This window comes from Mustelus asterias, assembly GCF_964213995.1.
Source record: "Mustelus asterias chromosome 26 unlocalized genomic scaffold, sMusAst1.hap1.1 SUPER_26_unloc_7, whole genome shotgun sequence".
NCBI lineage: Eukaryota > Metazoa > Chordata > Chondrichthyes > Carcharhiniformes > Triakidae > Mustelus > Mustelus asterias.
In genome coordinates, this window is record NW_027590114.1 from 45,895 (window position 1) to 73,836 (window position 27,942).

At 53.3% G+C, this 27,942-nt stretch overlaps 1 long non-coding RNA gene across 1 annotated transcript in view; it reads left to right on the forward strand.

Annotated features, from left to right (window-relative positions):
- The first annotated feature begins 3,631 nt into the window (after positions 1 to 3,631).
- Positions 3,632 to 27,942, forward strand: part of LOC144482172 (uncharacterized) — a 64,123-nt gene continuing 39,812 nt past the window's right edge. Inside the window, exons 1-2 of the long non-coding RNA XR_013495887.1 lie at positions 3,632 to 3,731; positions 4,148 to 4,286. This is a non-coding gene — a long non-coding RNA (uncharacterized LOC144482172). The remainder of the gene's footprint in view (positions 3,732 to 4,147; positions 4,287 to 27,942) is intronic.

Consider the following 27,942-nt stretch of genomic DNA (forward strand, 5'->3'; position numbering starts at 1 on the left):
CCTCACACTGTCACTCAGTAACCCCTCTCCCCCAGCACCCTGTGTTACTGACTGTATCTGTACTGATGTTAATCCAGCTCTCTCACACTGTCACTCAGTAACCCCTCTCCCCCAGCTCCCTGTGTTACTGACTGTATCTGTACTGATGTTAATCCAGCTCCCTCACACTGTCACTCAGTAACCCCTCTCCCCCAGCACCCTGTGTTACTGACTGTATCTGTACTGATGTTAATCCAGCTCCCTCACACTGTCACTCAGTAACCCCTCTCCTCCAGCACCTGTGTTACTGACTGTATCTGTACTGATGTTAATCCAGCTCCCTCACACTGTCACTCTGTAACCCCTCTCCCCAGCACCCTGTGTTACTGACTGTATCTCTACTGATGTTAATACAGCTCCCTCACACTGTCACTCAGTAACCCCCTCCCCCAGCACCCTGTGTTCCTGACTGTATCTCTCCTGATGTTAATCCAACTCCCTCAAATTATCACTCAGTATCCCCGCTCCCCCCAGCACCCTGTGTTACTGACTGTGTCGCTACGAATGTTTGTCCAGCTCCCTCACACTGTCACTCAGTAACCCCTCTCCCCCAGCACCCTGTGTTACTGACTGTGTCTCTACTCATGTTAATCCAGCTCCCTCAGTGTCACCAAGTAACCCCTCTCCCCCAGCACCCTGTGTTACTGACTGTATCTGTACTGATGTTAATCCAGCTCCCTCACACTGTCACTCAGTAACCCTCTCCCCCCAGCACCCTGTGTTACTGACTGTATCTCTACTGATGTTAATCCAGCTCCCTCACACTGTCACTCAGTAACCCCTCTCCACCCAGCACCCTGTGTTACTGACTGTATCTCTACTGATGTTAATCCAGTTCCCTCACACTGTCACTCAGTAACCCCTCTCCCCAGCGCCGTGTTACTGACTGTATCTCGACTGATGTTAATCCAGCTCCCTCACACTGTCACTCAGTAACCCCTCTTCCCCAGCACCCTGTGTTACTGACTGTATCTGTACTGATGTTAATCCAGCTCCCTCACACTGTCACTCAGTATCCCCTCTCCCCCAGCACCCTGTGTTACTGACTGTATCTGTACTGATGTTAATCCAGCTCCCTCACACTGTCACTCAGTAACCCCTCTCCCCCAGCACCCTGTGTTACTGACTGTATCTGTACTGATGTTAATCCAGCTCTCTCACACTGTCACTCAGTAACCCCTCTCCCCCAGCTCCCTGTGTTACTGACTGTATCTGTACTGATGTTAATCCAGCTCCCTCACACTGTCACTCAGTAACCCCTCTCCCCCAGCACCCTGTGTTACTGACTGTATCTGTACTGATGTTAATCCAGCTCCCTCACACTGTCACTCAGTAACCCCTCTCCCCCAGCACCTGTGTTACTGACTGTATCTGTACTGATGTTAATCCAGCTCCCTCACACTGTCACTCTGTAACCCCTCTCCCCAGCACCCTGTGTTACTGACTGTATCTCTACTGATGTTAATACAGCTCCCTCACACTGTCACTCAGTAACCCCTCTCCCCCAGCACCCTGTGTTACTGACTGTTTCTCTCCTAATGTTTATGTACTTCAGCAGTCACGGGCATTCAGCCTTGGATCTTCAGGTTAGCGTTCTCCAAGGCGGCCTTCACGACACACGACAGCGCAGAGTCGCTGAGCAGAAAACGATAGCCAAGTTCCCCACACACGAGGACGGCCTCAACCGGGATATTGGGTTCATGTCACACTATTTGTAGCCCCCACAGCTTGCCTGGACCGGCAATGTTTCACTGGCTGTCTTGTCTGGAGACAATACTCATCTTTTTAGCCTGTCTTAATGCTCTCTCCACTCACGTTCTTTGTATCTTAAAGACTTGATTAGCTGTAAGTATTCGCATTCCAACCATTATTCATGAAAATTGAGTCTGTGTCTTTATAAGCCCTGTCTGTGAACAGAATTTCCACTCACCTGAAGAAGGGGCTTGGAGCTCCGAAAGCTTGTGTGGCTTTTGCTACCAAATAAACCTGTTGGACTTTAACCTGGTGTTGTTAAACATCTTACTGTGTATGGCTTTAGCCAGTGCATTATAACGGTTGGAATGTGAGTCTTTACAGGTAAGCAAGTCTGAAAGGTACAGACAATGTGAGTGGAGAGAGGGTTAAGCAGCGGTGAAAGATGTGTATTGTCTCCAGACAGGACAGTTAGTGAGATTCTGCAAGGCCAGGCAAGTCGTGGGGGTTACAGATAGAAACATAGAAAACTACAGCACAAAACAGGCCCTTCGGCCCCACAAGTTTTGCCGAACATATCCCTACCTTTTAGGCCTACCTATAACCCTCCATCCTATTAAGTCCCATGTACTCATCCAGGAGTCTCTTAAAAGACCCTATTGAGTTTGCCTCCATCACCACTGACGGCAGCCGATTCCACTCGCCCACCACCCTCTGTGTGAAAAAACTGCCCCTAACATTTCCCCAGTACCTACCCCCCCCCCCCCCCCAGCAACTTGAACCTGTGTCCTCTCATAGCAGCCATTTCCACCCTGGGAAAAAGCCTCTGAGCCTCTCAACACCTTATATACCTCTATTAGGTCTCCTCTCATCCTACGTCTCTCCAAGGAGAAAAGACCGAGCTCCCTCAGCCTAACCTCAAATGACATGCCACTCAATCCAGGCAACATCCTTGTAAATCGCCTCTGCACCCTTTCAATCTTTTCCACATCCTTCCTGTCATGAAGCAACCAGAACTGAGCACAGTACTCCAAGTGGGGTCTGACGAGGGTCTTATATAGCTGCATCATTATCCCCGGACTCCTGAACTCAATCCCTCGATTGATAAAGGCCAGCACACCATACGCCTTCTTAACCACCTCCTCCACCTGCGGGGCCAATTTTAGAGTCCTATGGACCCGGACCCCAAGGTCCTTCTGATCCTCTACCGTACTCAGAGTCTTTCCCTTTATATTGTACTCCTTCATCCCATTTGACCTGCCAAAATGGACCACGACGCATTTATCTGGGTTGAAGTCCATCTGCCACTTCTCCGCCCAGTGTTGCATCCTATCTATGTCCCTCTGTAACTTCTGACATCCCTCCAGACTATCCACAACCCCACCAACCTTCGTGTCGTCGGCAAACTTACCAACCCATCCCTCCACTTCCTCATCCAGGTCATCCAGATAGTGTGACATGAACCCAAGATGGCGGTTGGGGCCGTCCTCATGTGTGTGGAACTTGACTATCAGTCTCTGCTCAGTGACTCTGCGCTGGCGTGTGTGGTGAAGGCAGCCTTGGAGAACGCTTCCCCGAAGACTCACATTCCAACCGTTATTGTGTAAATTGAGTTAGTGTCTCTGTCGGCCCTGTTTGTGAACACATCTCCCACTCCCCTGATCAAGGAGCAGTGCTCCGAAAGCTCGTGTCTTGTGCTGCCAAATAGACCTGTTGACCTTTAACCTTGTGCTGTTGCCCCGCCCACCATCTCAAACCGTCACAATGCCCGGCTGATTGACGGCAGCTCCGGACCAATAGGAGGAGAAGGGGGCGAGACTGGAGGACCGAGCGGGAGGGGCTGGTCCTCCAACCAATCGGAGTGAATGAGGGGCGGGGCTGGGAGTGGAGCATGCGCAGTGTGCGGGATGCCAATGGGTGATTTGATGTGCAGTGAGTGGAATGGCGGCTCGGGGGGGAGCGATGGATCCGGCGGGTGGGCGGAGAGGATTCATAACCAGGTTTGTGTACAGCGGAAACTCAGAGAATGAAATCGCCGGTTCCCCGTTTGGACCCAGCGGGAGCCCAGTATTGTTCCCCGTTTCTGCCCCGAGTTCACCGCCGCCATGTTTCCAGCGGGGCTGTGCGCCTGCGCCGCCGCCATCTTTGTGAGGGGCAATGTGAAGTGAGCGTATGCCTAGTGCCATGTTTGTGAGGGGCAATGTCAGGAGAGCGCATGCCCAGTGCCATCTTGGTCTGGGTTTGACCAAAGGGCAGAGGTTAAAGGTGAGAGTGTTTCAGAGGGGATGTGGGGACAATGTTGAGGGGGGCTGAAGAAGGGGCTTGCAGCTCCGAAAGCTTGTGTGGCTTTTGCTACCAAATAAACCTGTTGGACTTTAACCTGGTGTTGTTAAACTTCTTACTGTGTTTTCCCCAGTCCAACGCCGGCATCTCCACATCATGACAGATTGTTGAGCAGACTGTGTTGCAAATCTGGAACTCGCTGCCTGAGTGGCTGCTGGAGGCAGGGACTCTCTGATTGAAGAAGCTTCTGGACAAACACATCAATACACAAGGTATCGTCGCTGATAGTCCAAGTACATTGATTGGACTCAATTGGTATTGAGGGGGCGAGTTGTGGGGGGAAGTGGGGCAAGGGGGAGGGGTTGAAGGGTGCGAGAGGTTGTGGGGAGTGGGTGAGGGGTTGTGGGGGGGTTGAAGGTTGTGGGGAGGGGGTGAGGGGTTGCGGGGGGCAAGGGATGAGGGGTGGTGGGGGAAGGTAAGTTTGCTGATGACACAAAGGTTGGTGGATTTGTGGATAGCGATGAGGACCATCAGAGGATACAGCAGGATATCGATCAGTCCAAGACTTGGGCAGAGAGGTGGCAGATGGAGTTTCGTCCGGGCAAGTGTGAAGTAATGCATTTTGGAAGGTCTAACACAGATAGGAAACTTACAGTAAATGGCAGAACCCTTCAGAGTATTGATAGGCAGAGGGATCTGGGTTTCCAGGTACACAGGTCACTGAAAGCGGCAATGCAGCTGGAGAAGGTATTCAAGAAGGCATACGGCATGCTTGCCTTCATCGGCCGGGACATTGAGTTTAAAAATTGGCAAGTCGTGTTGCAGCTTTATAGAAGCTTAGTTAGACCGCACTTGGAATATAGTGTTCAATTCTGGTCGCCACACCAGCACAAGGATGTGGAGGCTTTGGAGAGGGAATAGAAAAGATTTACCAGGATGTGGTCTGGTCTGGAAATCAGCCTGCCACCATTCATTTGTTTATTTCTATGATTCAGGAATCCCAGTGGGTTGTGGCTGAGGCTTTTTTCCAAAGAGTGGGAGCTGAGAACTGAGCTCACACTGGAGACTCTGTGTCTTTTTTCACTGCACCGCCCCCCCTTGCTTTGCTTTGCTTTCAATCAATTTATTGTGTTCCCTCGCACTCTTTCCTGTCCCCATCACTCTCTTCACTATCACTCCCACGCACTCTCAATTTCTCTCTCCAGACCTTCATCCTCCCCCTGCCTCACTCATGCCCTTCAGAGACGGAAATCTGCCGTCCTTACCTGGTCTGGTCTACATGCCATTCCAGAGCCACAGCAACATGTCTGACTCTAAACTGTCCTCCCAAATTGCATAGCAAGCCATTTTGTTCAAGGGCACAGTGGGTTAACACTGCTGCCTCACAGTGACACGGTGACACAGTGGGTTAACACTGCTCCCTCACGGTGACACAGTGGGTTAACACTGCTGCCTCACAGTGACACGGGTGACACAGTGGGTTAACGGTGCTGCCTCACAGCGACACGATGACACAGTGGGTTAACACTGCTGCCTCACAGTGACACGGTGACACAGTGGGTTAACACTGCTGTCTCACAGTGAAACGGTGACACAGTGGGTTAACTCTGCTGTCTCACAGTGACACGGTGACACAGTGGGTTAACACTGCTGCCTCACAGTGACACGGTGACACAGTGGTTAACACTGCTGCCTCACAGTGACACGGTGACACAGTGGGTTAACACTGCTGCCTCACAGTGACACGGTGACACAGTGGGTTAACACTGCTGTCTCACAGCGACACAGTGGGTCAACACTGCTGCCTCACAGTGACACGGTGACACAGTGGGTTAACACTGCTGTCTCACAGTGACACGGTGACACAGTGGGTTAACACTGCTGCCTCACAGTGACACGGTGACACAGTGGGTTAACACTGCTGTCTCACAGTGACACGGTGACACAGTGGGTTAACACTGCTGCCTCACAGCGACACGGTGACAGAGTGGGTTAACACTGCTCCCTCACAGTGACACAGTGGGTTAACACTGCTGCCTCACAGTGACACGGTGACACAGTGGGTTAACACTGCTGTCTCACAGTGACACGGTGACACAGTGGGTTAACACTGCTGTCTCACAGTGACACGGTGACACAGTGGGTTGACACGGTGACACAGTGGGTTAACACTGCTCCCTCGCAGTGACACGGTGACACAGTGGGTTAACACTGCTCCCTCGCAGTCACACGGTGACACAGTGGGTTAACACTGCTGCCTCACGGTGACACAGTGGGTTAACACTGCTGCCTCTCAGTGACACGGTGACACAGTGGGTTAACACTGCTGCCTCACAGTGACACGGTGATACAGTGGGTTAACACTGCTGTCTCACAGTGACACGGTGACACAGTGGGTTAACACTTCTGCCTCACAGCGACACGGTGACACAGTGGGTTAACACTGCTGCCTCACAGCGACACGGTGACACAGTGGTTAACACTGCTGTCTCACAGTGACACGGTGACACAGTGGGTTAACACTGCTGCCTCACAGCGACACGGTGACACAGTGGGTTAACACTGCTGCCTCACAGTGACACGGTGACACAGTGGTTAACACTGCTGTCTCACAGCGACACGGTGACACATTGGGTTAACACTGCTGCCTCACAGTGACACGGTGACACAGTGGGTTAACACTGCTGTCTCACAGTGACACGGTGACACAGTGGGTTGACACGGTGACACAGTGGGTTAACACTGCTCCCTCGCAGTGACACGGTGACACAGTGGGTTAACACTGCTGCCTCACGGTGACACAGTGGGTTAACACTGCTGCCTCTCAGTGACACGGTGACACAGTGGGTTAACACTGCTGTCTCACAGTGACACGGTGACACAGTGGGTTAACACTGCTGTCTCACAGTGACACGGTGACACAGTGGGTTAACACTGCTGTCTCACAGTGACACGGTGGCACAGTGGGTTAACACTGCTGCCTCACAGTGACACGGTGACACAGTGGGTTAACACTGCTCCCTCGCAGTGACACGGTGACACAGTGGGTTAACACTGCTGCCTCACGGTGACACAGTGGGTTAACACTGCTGCCTCTCAGTGACACGGTGACACAGTGGGTTAACACTGCTGCCTCACAGTGACACGGTGACACAGTGGGTTAACACTGCTGTCTCACAGTGACACGGTGACACAGTGGGTTAACACTTCTGCCTCACAGCGACACGGTGACACAGTGGGTTAACACTGCTGCCTCACAGCGACACGGTGACAGAGTGGGTTAACACTGCTGTCTCACAGCGACACGGTGACACATTGGGTTAACACTGCTGCCTCACAGTGACACGGTGACACAGTGGGTTAACACTGCTGCCTCACAGTGACACGGTGACACAGTGGGTTAACACTTCTGCCTCACAGTGACACGGTGACACAGTGGGTTAACACTGCTGCCTCACAGTGACACGATGACACAGTGGGTAAACACTGCTGTCTCACAGTGACACGGTGACACAGTGCGTTAACACTGCTGTCTCACAGCGACACGGTGACACAGTGGGTTAACACTGCTGTCTCACAGTGACACGGTGACACAGTGGGTTAGCACTGCTGTCTCACAGTGACACGGTGACACAGTGGGTTAACACTGCTGCCTCACAGTGACACGGTGACACAGTGGGTTTACACTGCTGCCTCACAGTGACACGGTGACACAGTGGGTTAACACTGCTGCCTCACAGTGACACGGTGACACAGTGGGTTAACACTGCTGCCTCACAGTGACACGGTGACACAGTGGGTTTACACTGCTGCCTCACAGTGACACGGTGACACAGTGGGTTAGCACGGCTGTCTCACAGTGACACGGTGGGTTAACACTGCTGCCTCACAGTGACACGGTGGCACAGTGGGTTAACGCTGCTGTCTCACAGTGACACGGTGACACAGTGGGTTAACACTGCTGCCTCACAGTGACACGGTGACACAGTGGTTAACACTGCTGCCTCAAAGTGACACGGTGGCACAGTGGGTTAACACTGCTGCCTCTCAGTGACACGGTGACACAGTGGGTTAACACTGCTGCCTCACAGTGACACGGTGACACAGTGGGTTAACACTGCTGTCTCACAGTGACACGGTGGCACAGTGGGTTAACACTGCTGTCTCTCAGTGACACGGTGACACAGTGGGTTAACACTGCTGTCTCACAGTGACACGGTGACACAGTGGGTTAACACTGCTGTCTCACAGTGACATGGTGACACAGTGGTTAACACTGCTGCCTCACAGTGACACGGTGACACAGTGGGTTAACATTGCTGCCTCTCAGTGACACGGTGACACAGTGGGTTAACACTGCTGTCTCACAGTGACACGGTGACACAGTGGGTTAACACTGCTGTCTCACAGTGACACGGTGACACAGTGGTTAACACTGCTGTCTCACAGTGACACGGTGACACAGTGGGTTAACACTGCTGTCTCACAGTGACACAGTGGGTTAACACTGCTGTCTCACAGTGACACGGTGACACAGTGGGTTAACACTGCTGTGTCACAGTGACACGGTGACACAGTGGGTTAACACTTCTGCCTCACAGTGACACGGTGACACAGTGGGTTAACACTGCTGTCTCACAGTGACACGGTGACACAGTGGGTTAACACTGCTCCCTCACGGTGACACAGTGGGTTAACACTGCTGCCTCACAGTGACACGGTGGCACAGTGGGTTAACACTGCTGTCTCACAGTGACACGGTGACACAGTGGTTAACACTGCAGCCTCACAGTGACACGGTGACACAGTGGTTAACACTGCTGCCTCACAGTGACACGGTGACACAGTGGGTTAACACTGCTGCCTCACAGTGACACGGTAGCACAGTGGGTTAACACTGCTGCCTCACAGCGACACGGTGACACCGTGGGTTAACACTGCTGCCTCACAGTGACACGGTGACACCGTGGGTTAACACTGCTGCCTCACAGTGACACGGTGACACAGTGGGTTAACACTGCTGCCTCACAGCGACACGGTGACACCGTGGGTTAACACTGCTGCCTGACAGTGACACGGTGACACAGTGGGTTAACACTGCTGTCTCACAGTGACACGGTAGCACAGTGGGTTAACACTGCTGCCTCACCGTGACACGGTTACACAGTGGGTTAACACTGCTGTCTCACAGTGACACAGTGGCACAGTGGGTTAACACTGCTGCCTCACAGCGACACGGTGGCACAGTGGGTTAACACTGCTGTCTCACAGTGACACGGTGACACAGTGGGTTAACACTGCTGCCTCTCAGTGACACGGTGACACAGTGGGTTAACACTGCTGTCTCAGCGACACGGTGACACAGTGGGTTAACACTGCTGCCTCACAGTGACACGGTCACACAGTGGGTTAACACTGCTGCTTCACAGTGACACGGTCACACAGTGGGTTAACGCTGCTGCCTCACAGTGACACGGTGACACAGTGGGTTAACACTGCTGTCTCACAGCGACACGGTGACACAGTGGGTTAACACTGCTGCCTCACAGTGACACGGTCACACAGTGGGTTAACACTGCTGTCTCACAGTGACACGGTGACACAGTGGGTTAACACTGCTCCCTCACAGTGACACGGTGACACAGTGGTTAACACTGCTGTCTCACAGTGACACGGTTACACAGTGGGTTAACACTGCTGTCTCACAGTGACACGGTGGCACAGTGGGTTAACACTGCTCCCTCACAGTGACACAGTGACACAGTGGTTAACACTGCTGTCTCACTGTGACACGGTGACACAGTGGTTAACACTGCTGTCTCACAGTGACACGGTGACACAGTGGGTTAACACTGCTGCCTCACTGTGACACGATGACACAGTGATTAACACTGCTGTCTCACTGTGACACGGTGACACAGTGGTTAACACTGCTGTCTCACAGCGACACGGTGACACAGTGGTTAACACTGCTGTCTCACAGTGACACGGTGACACAGTGGGTTAACACTGCTGCCTCACTGTGACACAGTGGTTAACACTGCTGCCTCACAGTGACACGGTGACACAGTGGGTTAACACTGCTGTCTCACAGTGACACAGTGACACAGTGGGTTAACACTGCTGCCTCGCAGTGACACGGTGACACAGTGGGTTAACACTGCTGCCTCACAGTGACACGGTGACACAGTGGGTTAACACTGCTGTCTCACAGTGACACGGTGACACAGTGGGTTAACACTGCTGCCTCACAGTGACACGGTGACACAGTGAGTTAACACTGCTGTCTCACAGTGACACGGTGACACAGTGGGTTAACACCGCTGTTTCACAGTGACACGGTGACACAGTGGGTTAACACTGCTGCCTCACAGTGACACGGTGACACAGTGGGTTAACACTGCTGCCTCACAGTGACACAGTGGCACAGTGGGTTAACACTGCTGTCTCACAGTGACACGGTGACACAGTGAGTTAACACTGCTGTCTCACAGTGACACGGTGACACAGTGGGTTAACACTGCTGCCTCACAGTGAGACGGTTACACAGTGGGTTAACACTGCTGCTTCACAGTGACACGGTGACACAGTGAGTTAACACTGCTGTTTCACAGTGACACGGTGACACAGTGGGTTAACACTGCTGCCTCACAGTGACACAGTGGCACAGTGGGTTAACACTGCTGCTTCACAGCGACACGGTGACACAGTGGGTTAACACTGCTGTCTCACAGTGACATGGTGACACAGTGGGTTCACACTGCTGCCTCACAGTGACACGGTGGCACAGTGGGTTAACACTGCTGTCTCACAGTGACACGGTGACACAGTGGGTTAACACTGCTGCCTCACAGTGACACGGTGACACAGTGGGTTAACACTGCTGTCTCACAGTGACACGGTAGCACAGTGGGTTAACACTGCTGTCTCACAGCGACACAGTGGCACAGTGGGTTAACACTGCTGCCTCACAGTGACACAGTGGCACAGTGGGTTAACACTGCTGTCTCACAGTGACACAGTGACACAGTGGGTTAACACTGCTGTCTCACAGTGACACAGTGGCACAGTGGGTGAACACTGCTGTCTCACAGTGACACGGTGACACAGTGGGTTAACACTGCTGCCTCACAGTGACACGGTGACACAGTGGGTTAACACTGCTGTCTGACAGCGACACGGTGACACAGTGGGTTAACACTGCTGCCTCACAGTGACACGGTGACACAGTGGTTAACACTGCTGCCTCACAGTGACACGGTGACACAGTGGGTTAACACTGCTGTCTCACAGTGACACGGTGACACAGTGGGTTAACACTGCTGTCTCACAGTGACACGGTGACACAGTGGGTTAACACTGCTGTCTCACAGCGACACAGTGGCACAGTGGGTTAACACTGCTGTCTCACAGTGACACGGTGACACAGTGGGTTAACACTGCTGTCTCACAGTGACACGGTGACACAGTGGGTTAACACTGCTGTCTCACAGTGACACGGTAGCACAGTGGGTTAACACTGCTGTCTCACAGTGACACGGTGACACAGTGGGTTAACACTGCTGTCTCACAGTGACACGGTGACACAGTGGGTTAACACTGCTGTCTCACAGTGACACGGTGACACAGTGGGTTAACACTGCTGTCTCACAGTGACACGGTGACACAGTGGGTTAACACTGCTGTCTCACAGTGACACGGTGACACAGTGGGTTAACACTGCTGTCTCACAGTGACACGGTGACACAGTGGGTTAACACTGCTGCCTCACAGTGACACGGTGACACAGTGGGTTAACACTGCTGTCTCACAGTGACACGGTGACACAGTGGTTAACACTGCTGTCTCACAGTGACACGGTGACACAGTGGGTTAACACTGCTGTCTCACAGTGACACGGTGACACAGTGGGTTAACACTGCTGTCTCACAGTGACACGGTAGCTCAGTGGGTTAACACTGCTGTCTCACAGTGACACGGTGACACAGTGGGTTAACACTGCTGCCTGACAGCGACACGGTGACACAGTGGGTTAACACTGCTGTCTCACAGCGACACGGTGACACAGTGGGTTAACACTGCTGTCTCACAGTGACACGGTGACACAGTGGGTTAACACTGCTGCCTCACAGTGACACGGTGACACAGTGGGTTAACACTGCTGTATCACAGCGTCACGGTGACACAGTGGGTTAACACTGCTGCCTCACAGTGACACGGTGACACAGTGGGTTAACACTGCTGTATCACAGCGACACGGTGGCACAGTGGGTTAACACTGCTGTCTCACAGTGACACGGTGACACAGTGGGTTAACACTGCTGCCTCTCAGTGACACGGTGACACAGTGGGTTAACACTGCTGTCTCAGCGACACGGTGACACAGTGGGTTAACACTGCTGCCTCACAGTGACACGGTCACACAGTGGGTTAACACTGCTGCTTCACAGTGACACGGTCACACAGTGGGTTAACGCTGCTGCCTCACAGTGACACGGTGACACAGTGGGTTAACACTGCTGTCTCACAGCGACACGGTGACACAGTGGGTTAACACTGCTGCCTCACAGTGACACGGTCACACAGTGGGTTAACACTGCTGTCTCACAGTGACACGGTGACACAGTGGGTTAACACTGCTCCCTCACAGTGACACGGTGACACAGTGGTTAACACTGCTGTCTCACAGTGACACGGTAGCACAGTGGGTTAACACTGCTGCCTCACCGTGACACGGTTACACAGTGGGTTAACACTGCTGTCTCACAGTGACACAGTGGCACAGTGGGTTAACACTGCTGTATCACAGCGACACGGTGGCACAGTGGGTTAACACTGCTGTCTCACAGTGACACGGTGACACAGTGGGTTAACACTGCTGCCTCTCAGTGACACGGTGACACAGTGGGTTAACACTGCTGTCTCAGCGACACGGTGACACAGTGGGTTAACACTGCTGCCTCACAGTGACACGGTCACACAGTGGGTTAACACTGCTGCTTCACAGTGACACGGTCACACAGTGGGTTAACGCTGCTGCCTCACAGTGACACGGTGACACAGTGGGTTAACACTGCTGTCTCACAGCGACACGGTGACACAGTGGGTTAACACTGCTGCCTCACAGTGACACGGTCACACAGTGGGTTAACACTGCTGTCTCACAGTGACACGGTGACACAGTGGGTTAACACTGCTCCCTCACAGTGACACGGTGACACAGTGGTTAACACTGCTGTCTCACAGTGACACGGTTACACAGTGGGTTAACACTGCTGTCTCACAGTGACACGGTGGCACAGTGGGTTAACACTGCTCCCTCACAGTGACACAGTGACACAGTGGTTAACACTGCTGTCTCACTGTGACACGGTGACACAGTGGTTAACACTGCTGTCTCACAGTGACACGGTGACACAGTGGGTTAACACTGCTGCCTCACTGTGACACGATGACACAGTGATTAACACTGCTGTCTCACTGTGACACGGTGACACAGTGGTTAACACTGCTGTCTCACAGCGACACGGTGACACAGTGGTTAACACTGCTGTCTCACAGTGACACGGTGACACAGTGGGTTAACACTGCTGCCTCACTGTGACACAGTGGTTAACACTGCTGCCTCACAGTGACACGGTGACACAGTGGGTTAACACTGCTGTCTCACAGTGACACAGTGACACAGTGGGTTAACACTGCTGCCTCGCAGTGACACGGTGACACAGTGGGTTAACACTGCTGCCTCACAGTGACACGGTGACACAGTGGGTTAACACTGCTGTCTCACAGTGACACGGTGACACAGTGGGTTAACACTGCTGCCTCACAGTGACACGGTGACACAGTGAGTTAACACTGCTGTCTCACAGTGACACGGTGACACAGTGGGTTAACACCGCTGTTTCACAGTGACACGGTGACACAGTGGGTTAACACTGCTGCCTCACAGTGACACGGTGACACAGTGGGTTAACACTGCTGCCTCACAGTGACACAGTGGCACAGTGGGTTAACACTGCTGTCTCACAGTGACACGGTGACACAGTGAGTTAACACTGCTGTCTCACAGTGACACGGTGACACAGTGGGTTAACACTGCTGCCTCACAGTGAGACGGTTACACAGTGGGTTAACACTGCTGCTTCACAGTGACACGGTGACACAGTGAGTTAACACTGCTGTTTCACAGTGACACGGTGACACAGTGGGTTAACACTGCTGCCTCACAGTGACACAGTGGCACAGTGGGTTAACACTGCTGCTTCACAGCGACACGGTGACACAGTGGGTTAACACTGCTGTCTCACAGTGACATGGTGACACAGTGGGTTCACACTGCTGCCTCACAGTGACACGGTGGCACAGTGGGTTAACACTGCTGTCTCACAGTGACACGGTGACACAGTGGGTTAACACTGCTGCCTCACAGTGACACGGTGACACAGTGGGTTAACACTGCTGTCTCACAGTGACACGGTAGCACAGTGGGTTAACACTGCTGTCTCACAGCGACACAGTGGCACAGTGGGTTAACACTGCTGCCTCACAGTGACACAGTGGCACAGTGGGTTAACACTGCTGTCTCACAGTGACACAGTGACACAGTGGGTTAACACTGCTGTCTCACAGTGACACAGTGGCACAGTGGGTGAACACTGCTGTCTCACAGTGACACGGTGACACAGTGGGTTAACACTGCTGCCTCACAGTGACACGGTGACACAGTGGGTTAACACTGCTGTCTGACAGCGACACGGTGACACAGTGGGTTAACACTGCTGCCTCACAGTGACACGGTGACACAGTGGTTAACACTGCTGCCTCACAGTGACACGGTGACACAGTGGGTTAACACTGCTGTCTCACAGTGACACGGTGACACAGTGGGTTAACACTGCTGTCTCACAGTGACACGGTGACACAGTGGGTTAACACTGCTGTCTCACAGCGACACAGTGGCACAGTGGGTTAACACTGCTGTCTCACAGTGACACGGTGACACAGTGGGTTAACACTGCTGTCTCACAGTGACACGGTGACACAGTGGGTTAACACTGCTGTCTCACAGTGACACGGTAGCACAGTGGGTTAACACTGCTGTCTCACAGTGACACGGTGACACAGTGGGTTAACACTGCTGTCTCACAGTGACACGGTGACACAGTGGGTTAACACTGCTGTCTCACAGTGACACGGTGACACAGTGGGTTAACACTGCTGTCTCACAGTGACACGGTGACACAGTGGGTTAACACTGCTGTCTCACAGTGACACGGTGACACAGTGGGTTAACACTGCTGTCTCACAGTGACACGGTGACACAGTGGGTTAACACTGCTGCCTCACAGTGACACGGTGACACAGTGGGTTAACACTGCTGTCTCACAGTGACACGGTGACACAGTGGTTAACACTGCTGTCTCACAGTGACACGGTGACACAGTGGGTTAACACTGCTGTCTCACAGTGACACGGTGACACAGTGGGTTAACACTGCTGTCTCACAGTGACACGGTAGCTCAGTGGGTTAACACTGCTGTCTCACAGTGACACGGTGACACAGTGGGTTAACACTGCTGCCTGACAGCGACACGGTGACACAGTGGGTTAACACTGCTGTCTCACAGCGACACGGTGACACAGTGGGTTAACACTGCTGTCTCACAGTGACACGGTGACACAGTGGGTTAACACTGCTGCCTCACAGTGACACGGTGACACAGTGGGTTAACACTGCTGTATCACAGCGTCACGGTGACACAGTGGGTTAACACTGCTGCCTCACAGTGACACGGTGACACAGTGGGTTAACACTGCTGTATCACAGCGACACGGTGACACAGTGGTTAACACTGCTGTCTCACAGTGACACAGTGGCACAGTGGGTTAACACTGCTGTCTCACAGTGACACAGTGACACAGTGGGTTAACACTGCTGTCTCACAGTGACACGGTGACACAGTGGGTTAACACTGCTGTCTCACAGTGACACGGTGACACAGTGGGTTAACACTGCTGTCTCACAGTGACACAGTGGCACAGTGGGTTAACACTGCTGTCTCAAAGTGACACGGTGACACAGTGGGTTAACACTGCTGTCTCACAGTGACACGGTGACACAGTGGGTTAACACTGCTGTCTCACAGTGACACGGTGACACAGTGGGTTAACACTGCTGTCTCAAAGTGACACGGTGACACAGTGGTTAACACTGCTGTCTCACAGTGACACAGTGGCACAGTGGGTTAACACTGCTGTCTGTTAGTGACACGGTGACACAGTGGGTTAACACTGCTGTCTCACAGCGACACAGTGGCACAGTGGGTTAACACTGCTGTCTCTCAGTGACACGGTGACACAGTGGGTTAACACTGCTGTCTCACAGTGACACGGTGACACAGTGGGTTAACACTGCTGTCTCACAGTGACATGGTGACACAGTGGTTAACACTGCCGCCTCACAGTGACACGGTGACACAGTGGGTTAACATTGCTGCCTCTCAGTGACACGGTGACACAGTGGGTTAACACTGCTGTCTCACAGTGACACGGTGACACAGTGGGTTAACACTGCTGTCTCACAGTGACACGGTGACACAGTGGTTAACACTGCTGTCTCACAGTGACACGGTGACACAGTGGGTTAACACTGCTGTCTCACAGTGACACAGTGGGTTAACACTGCTGTCTCACAGTGACACGGTGACACAGTGGGTTAACACTGCTGTGTCACAGTGACACGGTGACACAGTGGGTTAACACTTCTGCCTCACAGTGACACGGTGACACAGTGGGTTAACACTGCTGTCTCACAGTGACACGGTGACACAGTGGGTTAACACTGCTCCCTCACGGTGACACAGTGGGTTAACACTGCTGCCTCACAGTGACACGGTGGCACAGTGGGTTAACACTGCTGTCTCACAGTGACACGGTGACACAGTGGTTAACACTGCTGCCTCACAGTGACACGGTGACACAGTGGTTAACACTGCTGCCTCACAGTGACACGGTGACACAGTGGGTTAACACTGCTGCCTCACAGTGACACGGTAGCACAGTGGGTTAACACTGCTGCCTCACAGCGACACGGTGACACCGTGGGTTAACACTGCTGCCTCACAGTGACACGGTGACACCGTGGGTTAACACTGCTGCCTCACAGTGACACGGTGACACAGTGGGTTAACACTGCTGCCTCACAGCGACACGGTGACACCGTGGGTTAACACTGCTGCCTCACAGTGACACGGTGACACAGTGGGTTAACACTGCTGTCTCACAGTGACACGGTAGCACAGTGGGTTAACACTGCTGCCTCACCGTGACACGGTTACACAGTGGGTTAACACTGCTGTCTCACAGTGACACAGTGGCACAGTGGGTTAACACTGCTGCCTCACAGCGACACGGTGGCACAGTGGGTTAACACTGCTGTCTCACAGTGACACGGTGACACAGTGGGTTAACACTGCTGTCTCAGCGACACGGTGACACAGTGGGTTAACACTGCTGCCTCACAGTGACACGGTCACACAGTGGGTTAACACTGCTGCTTCACAGTGACACGGTCACACAGTGGGTTAACGCTGCTGCCTCACAGTGACACGGTGACACAGTGGGTTAACACTGCTGTCTCACAGCGACACGGTGACACAGTGGGTTAACACTGCTGCCTCACAGTGACACGGTCACACAGTGGGTTAACACTGCTGTCTCACAGTGACACGGTGACACAGTGGGTTAACACTGCTCCCTCACAGTGACACGGTGACACAGTGGTTAACACTGCTGTCTCACAGTGACACGGTTACACAGTGGGTTAACACTGCTGTCTCACAGTGACACGGTGGCACAGTGGGTTAACACTGCTCCCTCACAGTGACACAGTGACACAGTGGTTAACACTGCTGTCTCACTGTGACACGGTGACACAGTGGTTAACACTGCTGTCTCACAGTGACACGGTGACACAGTGGGTTAACACTGCTGCCTCACTGTGACACGATGACACAGTGATTAACACTGCTGTCTCACTGTGACACGGTGACACAGTGGTTAACACTGCTGTCTCACAGCGACACGGTGACACAGTGGTTAACACTGCTGTCTCACAGTGACACGGTGACACAGTGGGTTAACACTGCTGCCTCACTGTGACACAGTGGTTAACACTGCTGCCTCACAGTGACACGGTGACACAGTGGGTTAACACTGCTGTCTCACAGTGACACAGTGACACAGTGGGTTAACACTGCTGCCTCGCAGTGACACGGTGACACAGTGGGTTAACACTGCTGCCTCACAGTGACACGGTGACACAGTGGGTTAACACTGCTGTCTCACAGTGACACGGTGACACAGTGGGTTAACACTGCTGCCTCACAGTGACACGGTGACACAGTGAGTTAACACTGCTGTCTCACAGTGACACGGTGACACAGTGGGTTAACACTGCTGTTTCACAGTGACACGGTGACACAGTGGGTTAACACTGCTGCCTCACAGTGACACGGTGACACAGTGGGTTAACACTGCTGCCTCACAGTGACACAGTGGCACAGTGGGTTAACACTGCTGTCTCACAGTGACACGGTGACACAGTGAGTTAACACTGCTGTCTCACAGTGACACGGTGACACAGTGGGTTAACACTGCTGCCTCACAGTGACACGGTTACACAGTGGGTTAACACGGCTGCTTCACAGTGACACGGTGACACAGTGAGTTAACACTGCTGTCTCACAGTGACACGGTGACACAGTGGGTTAACACTGCTGTTTCACAGTGACACGGTGACACAGTGGGTTAACACTGCTGCCTCACAGTGACACAGTGGCACAGTGGGTTAACACTGCTGCTTCACAGCGACACGGTGACACAGTGGGTTAACACTGCTGTCTCACAGTGACATGGTGACACGGTGGGTTCACACTGCTGCCTCACAGTGACACGGTGGCACAGTGGGTTAACACTGCTGTCTCACAGTGACACGGTGACACAGTGGGTTAACACTGCTGCCTCACAGTGACACGGTGACACAGTGGGTTAACACTGCTGTCTCACAGTGACACGGTAGCACAGTGGGTTAACACTGCTGTCTCACAGCGACACAGTGGCACAGTGGGTTAACACTGCTGCCTCACAGTGACACAGTGGCACAGTGGGTTAACACTGCTGTCTCACAGTGACACAGTGACACAGTGGGTTAACACTGCTGTCTCACAGTGACACAGTGGCACAGTGGGTGAACACTGCTGTCTCACAGTGACACGGTGACACAGTGGGTTAACACTGCTGCCTCACAGTGACACGGTGACACAGTGGGTTAACACTGCTGTCTGACAGCGACACGGTGACACAGTGGGTTAACACTGCTGCCTCACAGCGACACGGTGACACAGTGGTTAACACTGCTGCCTCACAGTGACACGGTGACACAGTGGGTTAACACTGCTGTCTCACAGTGACACGGTGACACAGTGGGTTAACACTGCTGTCTCACATTGAAACGGTGACACAGTGGGTTAACACTGCTGTCTCACAGCGACACAGTGGCACAGTGGGTTAACACTGCTGTCTCACAGTGACACGGTGACACAGTGGGTTAACACTGCTGTCTCACAGTGACACGGTGACACAGTGGGTTAACACTGCTGTCTCACAGTGACACGGTAGCACAGTGGGTTAACACTGCTGTCTCACAGTGACACGGTGACACAGTGGGTTAACACTGCTGTCTCACAGTGACACGGTGACACAGTGGGTTAACACTGCTGTCTCACAGTGACACGGTGACACAGTGGGTTAACACTGCTGTCTCACAGTGACACGGTGACACAGTGGGTTAACACTGCTGTCTCACAGTGACACGGTGACACAGTGGGTTAACACTGCTGTCTCACAGTGACACGGTGACACAGTGGGTTAACACTGCTGCCTCACAGTGACACGGTGACACAGTGGGTTAACACTGCTGTCTCACAGTGACACGGTGACACAGTGGTTAACACTGCTGTCTCACAGTGACACGGTGACACAGTGGGTTAACACTGCTGTCTCACAGTGACACGGTGACACAGTGGGTTAACACTGCTGTCTCACAGTGACACGGTAGCTCAGTGGGTTAACACTGCTGTCTCACAGTGACACGGTGACACAGTGGGTTAACACTGCTGTCTGACAGCGACACGGTGACACAGTGGGTTAACACTGCTGTCTCACAGCGACGCGGTGACACAGTGGGTTAACACTGCTGTCTCACAGTGACACGGTGACACAGTGGGTTAACACTGCTGCCTCACAGTGACACGGTGACACAGTGGGTTAACACTGCTGTATCACAGCGACACGGTGACACAGTGGGTTAACACTGCTGCCTCACAGTGACACGGTGACACAGTGGGTTAACACTGCTGTATCACAGCGACACGGTGACACAGTAGTTAACACTGCTGTCTCACAGTGACACAGTGGCACAGTGGGTTAACACTGCTGTCTCACAGTGACACAGTGACACAGTGGGTTAACACTGCTGTCTCACAGTGACACGGTGACACAGTGGGTTAACACTGCTGTCTCACAGTGACACGGTGACACAGTGGGTTAACACTGCTGTCTCACAGTGACACAGTGGCACAGTGGGTTAACACTGCTGTCTCAAAGTGACACGGTGACACAGTGGGTTAACACTGCTGTCTCACAGTGACACGGTGACACAGTGGGTTAACACTGCTGTCTCACAGTGACACGGTGACACAGTGGGTTAACACTGCTGTCTCAAAGTGACACGGTGACACAGTGGTTAACACTGCTGTCTCACAGTGACACAGTGGCACAGTGGGTTAACACTGCTGTCTGTTAGTGACACGGTGACACAGTGGGTTAACACTGCTGTCTCACAGCGACACAGTGGCACAGTGGGTTAACACTGCTGCCTCACAGTGACACGGTGACACAGTGGGTTAACACTGCTGTCTCACAGTGACACGGTGACACAGTGGGTTAACACTGCTGTCTCACAGTGACACGGTGACACAGTGGGTTAACACTGCTGTCTCACAGTGACACGGTGACACAGTGGGTTAACACTGCTGTCTCACAGTGACACGGTGACACAGTGGGTCAACACTGCTGTCTCACAGTGACACGGTGACACAGTGGGTTAACACTGCTGTCTCACAGCGACACAGTGGCACAGTGGGTTAACACTGCTGCCTCACAGCGACACGGTGACACAGTGGGTTAACACTGCTCCCTCACAGTGACACAGTGGCACAGTGGGTTAACACTGCTGTCTCACAGCGACACGGTGACACAGTGGGTTAACACTGCTGCCTCACAGTGACACGGTGACACAGTGTGTTAACACTGCTGTCTCACAGCGACACGGTGACACAGTGGGTTAACACTGCTGTCTCACAGTGACACGGTGACACAGTGGGTTAACACTGCTGCCTCACAGCGACACGGTGACACAGTGGGTCAACACTGCTGTCTCACAGTGACACGGTGACACAGTGGGTCAACACTGCTGTCTCACAGTGACACGGTTACACAGTGGGTTAACACTGCTGTCTCACAGTGACACGGTGACACAGTGGGTTAACACTGCTGCCTCACCGTGACACGGTTACACAGTGGGTTAACACTGCTGTCTCACAGTCACACAGTGGCACAGTGGGTTAACACTGCTGTCTCACAGTGACACGGTGGCACAGTGGGTTAACACTGCACCCTCACAGTGACACGGTGGCACCGTGGGTTAACACTGCTGCCTCACAGTGACATGGTGGCACAGTGGGTTAACACTGCTGCCTCACAGTGACACGGTGACACAGTGGGTTAACACTGCTGTCTCACCGTGACACGGTTACACAGTGGGTTAACACTGCTGTCTCACAGTGACACAGTGGCACAGTGGGTTAACACTGCTGTCTCACAGTGACACGGTGACACAGTGAGTTAACACTGCTGTCTCACAGTGACACGGTGGCACAGTGGGTTAACACTGCTGTCTCACAGTGACACGGTGACACAGTGGGTTAACACTGCTGCCTCACAGCGACACGGTGGCACAGTGGGTTAACACTGCTGTCTCACAGTGACACGGTGACACAGTGGGTTAACACTGCTGTCTCACAGTGACATGGTGGCACAGTGGGTTAACACTGCTGCCTCACCGTGACACGGATACACATTGGGTTAACACTGCTGTCTCACAGTGACACAGTGGCACAGTGGGTTAACACTGCTGTCTCACAGTGACACAGTGGGTTAACACTGCTGTCTCACAGTGACACGGTGACACAGTGGTTAACACTGCTGTCTCACAGTGACACGGTGACACAGTGGGTTAACACTGCTGTCTCACAGTGACATGGTGGCACAGTGGGTTAACACTGCTGCCTCACCGTGACACGGTTACACAGTGGGTTAACACTGCTGTCTCACAGTGACACAGTGGCACAGTGGGTTAACACTGCTGCCTCTCAGCGACACGGTGGCACAGTGGGTTAACACTGCCGCCTCACAGTGACACGGTGACACAGTGGGTTAACACTGCTGTCTCACAGCGACACGGTGACACAGTGGGCTAACACTGCTGTCTCACAGTGACACGGTGACACAGTGGGTTAACACTGCTGTCTCACAGCGACACGGTGACACAGTGGGTTAACACTGCTGCCTCAAAGTGACACGATGACACAGTGGGTTAACACTGCGCCCTCACAGTGACACAGTGGGTTAACACTGCTGTCTCACAGTGACACGGTGACACAGTGGTTAACACTGCTGTCTCACAGTGACACGGTGACACAGTGGGTTAACACTGCTGTCTCACAGCGACACGGTGATACATTGGGTTAACACTGCTGCCTCACAGTGACACGGTGACACAGTGGGTTAACACTGCTGTCTCACAGCGACACGGTGACACATTGGGTTAACACTGCTGCCTCACAGTGACACGGTGACACAGTGGGTTAACACTGCTGCCTCACAGTGACACGGTGGCACAGTGGGTGAACACTGCTGCCTCACAGCGACACGGTGAAAAAGTGGGTTAACACTGCTGCCTCACAGTGACACGGTGACACAGTGGGTGAACACTGCTGCCTCACAGTGACACGGTGACACAGTGGGTTAACACTGCTGCCTCACAGTGACACGGTGACACAGTGGGTTAACACTGCTGCCTCACAGCGACACGGTGAAAAAGTGGGTTAACACTGCTGCCTCACAGTGACACGGTGACACAGTGGGTTAACACTGCTCCCTCGACATGACACGGTGACACAGTGGGTTAACACTGCTGCCTCACAGCGACACGGTGACACAGTGGGTTAACACTGCTGCCTCACGGTGACACAGTGGGTTAACACTGCTGCCTCACAGTGACACGGTGGCACAGTGGGTTAACACTGCTCCCTCATCATGACATGGTGACACAGTGGGTTAACACTGCTGCCTCACAGTGACACGGTGACAGTGGGTTAACACTGCTGTCTCACAGTGACACGGTGACACAGTGGGTTAACACTGCTGTCTCACAGTGACACGGTGACACAGTGGGTTAACACTGCTGCCTCACCGTGACACGGTCACACAGTGGGTTAACACTGCTGTCTCACAGTGACACAGTGGCACAGTGGGTTAACACTGCTGTCTCACAGTGACACGGTGGCACAGTGGGTTAACACTGCACCCTCACAGTGACACGGTGGCACCGTGGGTTAACACTGCTGCCTCACAGTGACATGGTGGCACAGTGGGTTAACACTGTTGCCTCACAGTGACACGGTGACAGTGGGTTAACACTGCTGTCTGACAGTGACACGGTTACACAGTGGGTTAACACTGCTGTCTCACAGTGACACGGTGACACAGTGGGTTAACACTGCTGCCTCACCGTGACACGGTTACACAGTGGGTTAACACTGCTGTCTCACAGTGACACAGTGGCACAGTGGGTTAACACTGCTGTCTCACAGTGACACGGTGGCACAGTGGGTTAACACTGCACCCTCACAGTGACACGGTGGCACCGTGGGTTAACACTGCTGCCTCACAGTGACATGGTGGCACAGTGGGTTAACACTGCTGCCTCACAGTGACACGGTGACACAGTGGGTTAACACTGCTGTCTCACCGTGACACGGTTACACAGTGGGTTAACACTGCTGTCTCACAGTGACACAGTGGCACAGTGGGTTAACACTGCTGTCTCACAGTGACACGGTGACACAGTGAGTTAACACTGCTGTCTCACAGTGACACGGTGGCACAGTGGGTTAACACTGCTGTCTCACAGTGACACGGTGACACAGTGGGTTAACACTGCTGTCTCACAGTGACACGGTGACACAGTGGGTTAACACTGCTGCCTCACAGCGACACGGTGGCACAGTGGGTTAACACTGCTGTCTCACAGTGACACGGTGACACAGTGGGTTAACACTGCTGTCTCACAGTGACATGGTGGCACAGTGGGTTAACACTGCTGCCTCACCGTGACACGGATACACAGTGGGTTAACACTGCTGTCTCACAGTGACACAGTGGCACAGTGGGTTAACACTGCTGTCTCACAGTGACACAGTGGGTTAACACTGCTGTCTCACAGTGACACGGTGACACAGTGGTTAACACTGCTGTCTCACAGTGACACGGTGACACAGTGGGTTAACGCTGCTGTCTCACAGTGACATGGTGGCACAGTGGGTTAACACTGCTGCCTCACCGTGACACGGTTACACAGTGGGTTAACACTGCTGTCTCACAGTGACACAGTGGCACAGTGGGTTAACACTGCTGCCTCTCAGCGACACGGTGGCACAGTGGGTTAACACTGCCGCCTCACAGTGACACGGTGACACAGTGGGTTAACACTGCTGTCTCACAGCGACACGGTGACACAGTGGGTTAATACTGCTGTCTCACAGTGACACGGTGACACAGTGGGTTAACACTGCTGTCTCACAGCGACACGGTGACACAGTGGGTTAACACTGCTGCCTCACAGTGACACGATGACACAGTGGGTTAACACTGCGCCCTCACAGTGACACAGTGGGTTAACACTGCTGTCTCACAGTGACACGGTGACACAGTGGTTAACACTGCTGTCTCACAGTGACACGGTGACACAGTGGGTTAACACTGCTGTCTCACAGCGACACGGTGACACATTGGGTTAACACTGCTGCCTCACAGTGACACGGTGACACAGTGGGTTAACACTGCTGTCTCACAGCGACACGGTGACACATTGGGTTAACACTGCTGCCTCACAGTGACACGGTGACACAGTGGGTTAACACTGCTGCCTCACAGTGACACGGTGGCACAGTGGGTGAACACTGCTGCCTCACAGCGACACGGTGAAAAAGTGGGTTAACACTGCTGCCTCACAGTGACACGGTGACACAGTGGGTTAACACTGCTGCCTCACAGCGACACGGTGAAAAAGTGGGTTAACACTGCTGCCTCACAGTGACACGGTGACACAGTGGGTGAACACTGCTGTCTCACAGTGACACGGTGACACAGTGGGTTAACACTGCTCCCTCGACATGACACGGTGACACAGTGGGTTAACACTGCTGCCTCACAGCGACACGGTGACACAGTGGGTTAACACTGCTGCCTCACGGTGACACAGTGGGTTAACACTGCTGCCTCACAGTGACACGGTGGCACAGTGGGTTAACACTGCTCCCTCATCATGACATGGTGACACAGTGGGTTAACACTGCTGCCTCACAGTGACACGGTGACAGTGGGTTAACACTGCTGTCTCACAGTGACACGGTGACACAGTGGGTTAACACTGCTGCCTCACAGTGACACGGTAGCACAGTGGGTTAACACTGCTGCCTCACAGTGACACGGTGACACAGTGGTTAACACTGCTGTCTCACAGTGACACGGTAGCACAGTGGGTTAACACTGCTGCCTCACAGTGACACGGTGACACAGTGGGTTAACACTGCTGTCTCACAGCGACACGGTGACACATTGGGTTAACACTGCTGCCTCACAGTGACACGGTGACACAGTGGGTTAACACTGCTGTCTCACAGTGACACGGTGACACAGTGGGTTAACACTGCTGTCTCACAGTGACACGGTGACACAGTGGGTTAACACTGCTGCCTCACAGTGACACGGTGACAGTGGGTTAACACTGCTGTCTCACAGTGACACGGTGACACAGTGGTTAACACTGCTGCCTCACAGCGACACGGTGACACAGTGGGTTAACACTGCTCCCTCACAGTGACACGGTGACACAGTGGTTATCACTGCTGCCTCACAGTGACACGGTGGCACAGTGGGTTAACACTGCTGTCTGACAGCGACACGGTGACACAGTGGGTTAACACTGCTGTCTCACAGTGACACGGTGACACAGTGGGTTAACACTGCTGTCTCACAGTGACACGGTGACACAGTGGGTTAACACTGCTGTCTCACAGTGACACGGTGACACAGTGGGTTAACACTGCTGCCTCACAGTGACACGGTGACACAGTGGGTTAACACTGCTGTCTCACAGCGACACGGTGACACATTGGGTTAACACTGCTGTCTCACAGTGACACGGTGACACAGTGGGTTAACACTGCTGCCTCACAGTGACACGGTGACACAGTGGGTTAACACTGCTGCCTCACAGTGACACGGTGACACAGTGGGTTAACACTGCTGTCTCACAGTGACACGGTGACACAGTGGGTTAACACTGCTGCCTCACAGTGACACGGTGACACAGTGGGTTAACACTGCTGCCTCACAGTGACACGGTGACACAGTGAGTTAACACTGCTGCCTCACAGCGACACGGTGAAAAAGTGGGTTAACACTGCTGCCTCACAGTGACACGGTGACACAGTGGGTTAACACTGCTGCCTCACAGTGACACGGTGACACAGTGGGTGAACACTGCTCCCTCGACATGACACGGTGACACAGTGGGTTAACACTGCTGCCTCACAGCGACACGGTGACACAGTGGGTTAACACTGCTGCCTCACGGTGACACAGTGGGTTAACACTGCTGCCTCACAGTGACACGGTGGCACAGTGGGTTAACACTGCTGCCTCACAGTGACACGGTAACACAGTGGGTTAACACTGCTGCCTCACAGTGACACGGTGACACCGTGGGTTAACACTGCTGTCTCACAGTGACACGGTGACACAGTGGTTAACACTGCTGCCTCACAGCGACACGGTGACACAGTGGGTTAACACTGCTGTCTGAAAGCGACACGGTGACACAGTGGGTTAACACTGCTGTCTCACAGTGACACGGTGACACAGTGGGTTAACACTGCTGTCTCACAGTGACACGGTGACACAGTGGGTTAACACTGCTGCCTCACAGTGACACGGTGACACAGTGGGTCAACACTGCTGTCTCACAGTGACACGGTGACACAGTGGGTTAACACTGCTGTCTCCCAGTGACACGGTGACACAGTGGGTTAACACTGCTGTCTCACAGTGACACGGTGACACAGTGGGTTAACACTGCTGTCTCACAGTGACACGGTGACACAGTGGGTTAACACTGCTGTCTCACAGTGACACGGTGACACAGTGGGTTAACACTGCTGTCTCACAGTGACACGGTGACACAGTGGGTTAACACTGCTGCCTCACAGTGACACGGTGACACAGTGGGTTAACACTGCTGTCTCACAGTGACACGGTGACACAGTGGGTTAACACTGCTGTCTCCCAGTGACACGGTGACACAGTGGGTTAACACTGCTGTCTCACAGTGACACGGTGACACAGTGGGTTAACACTGCTGCCTCACAGTGACACGGTGACACAGTGGGTTAACACTGCTGTCTCACAGTGACACGGTGACACAGTGGGTTAACACTGCTGTCTCACAGTGACACGCTGACA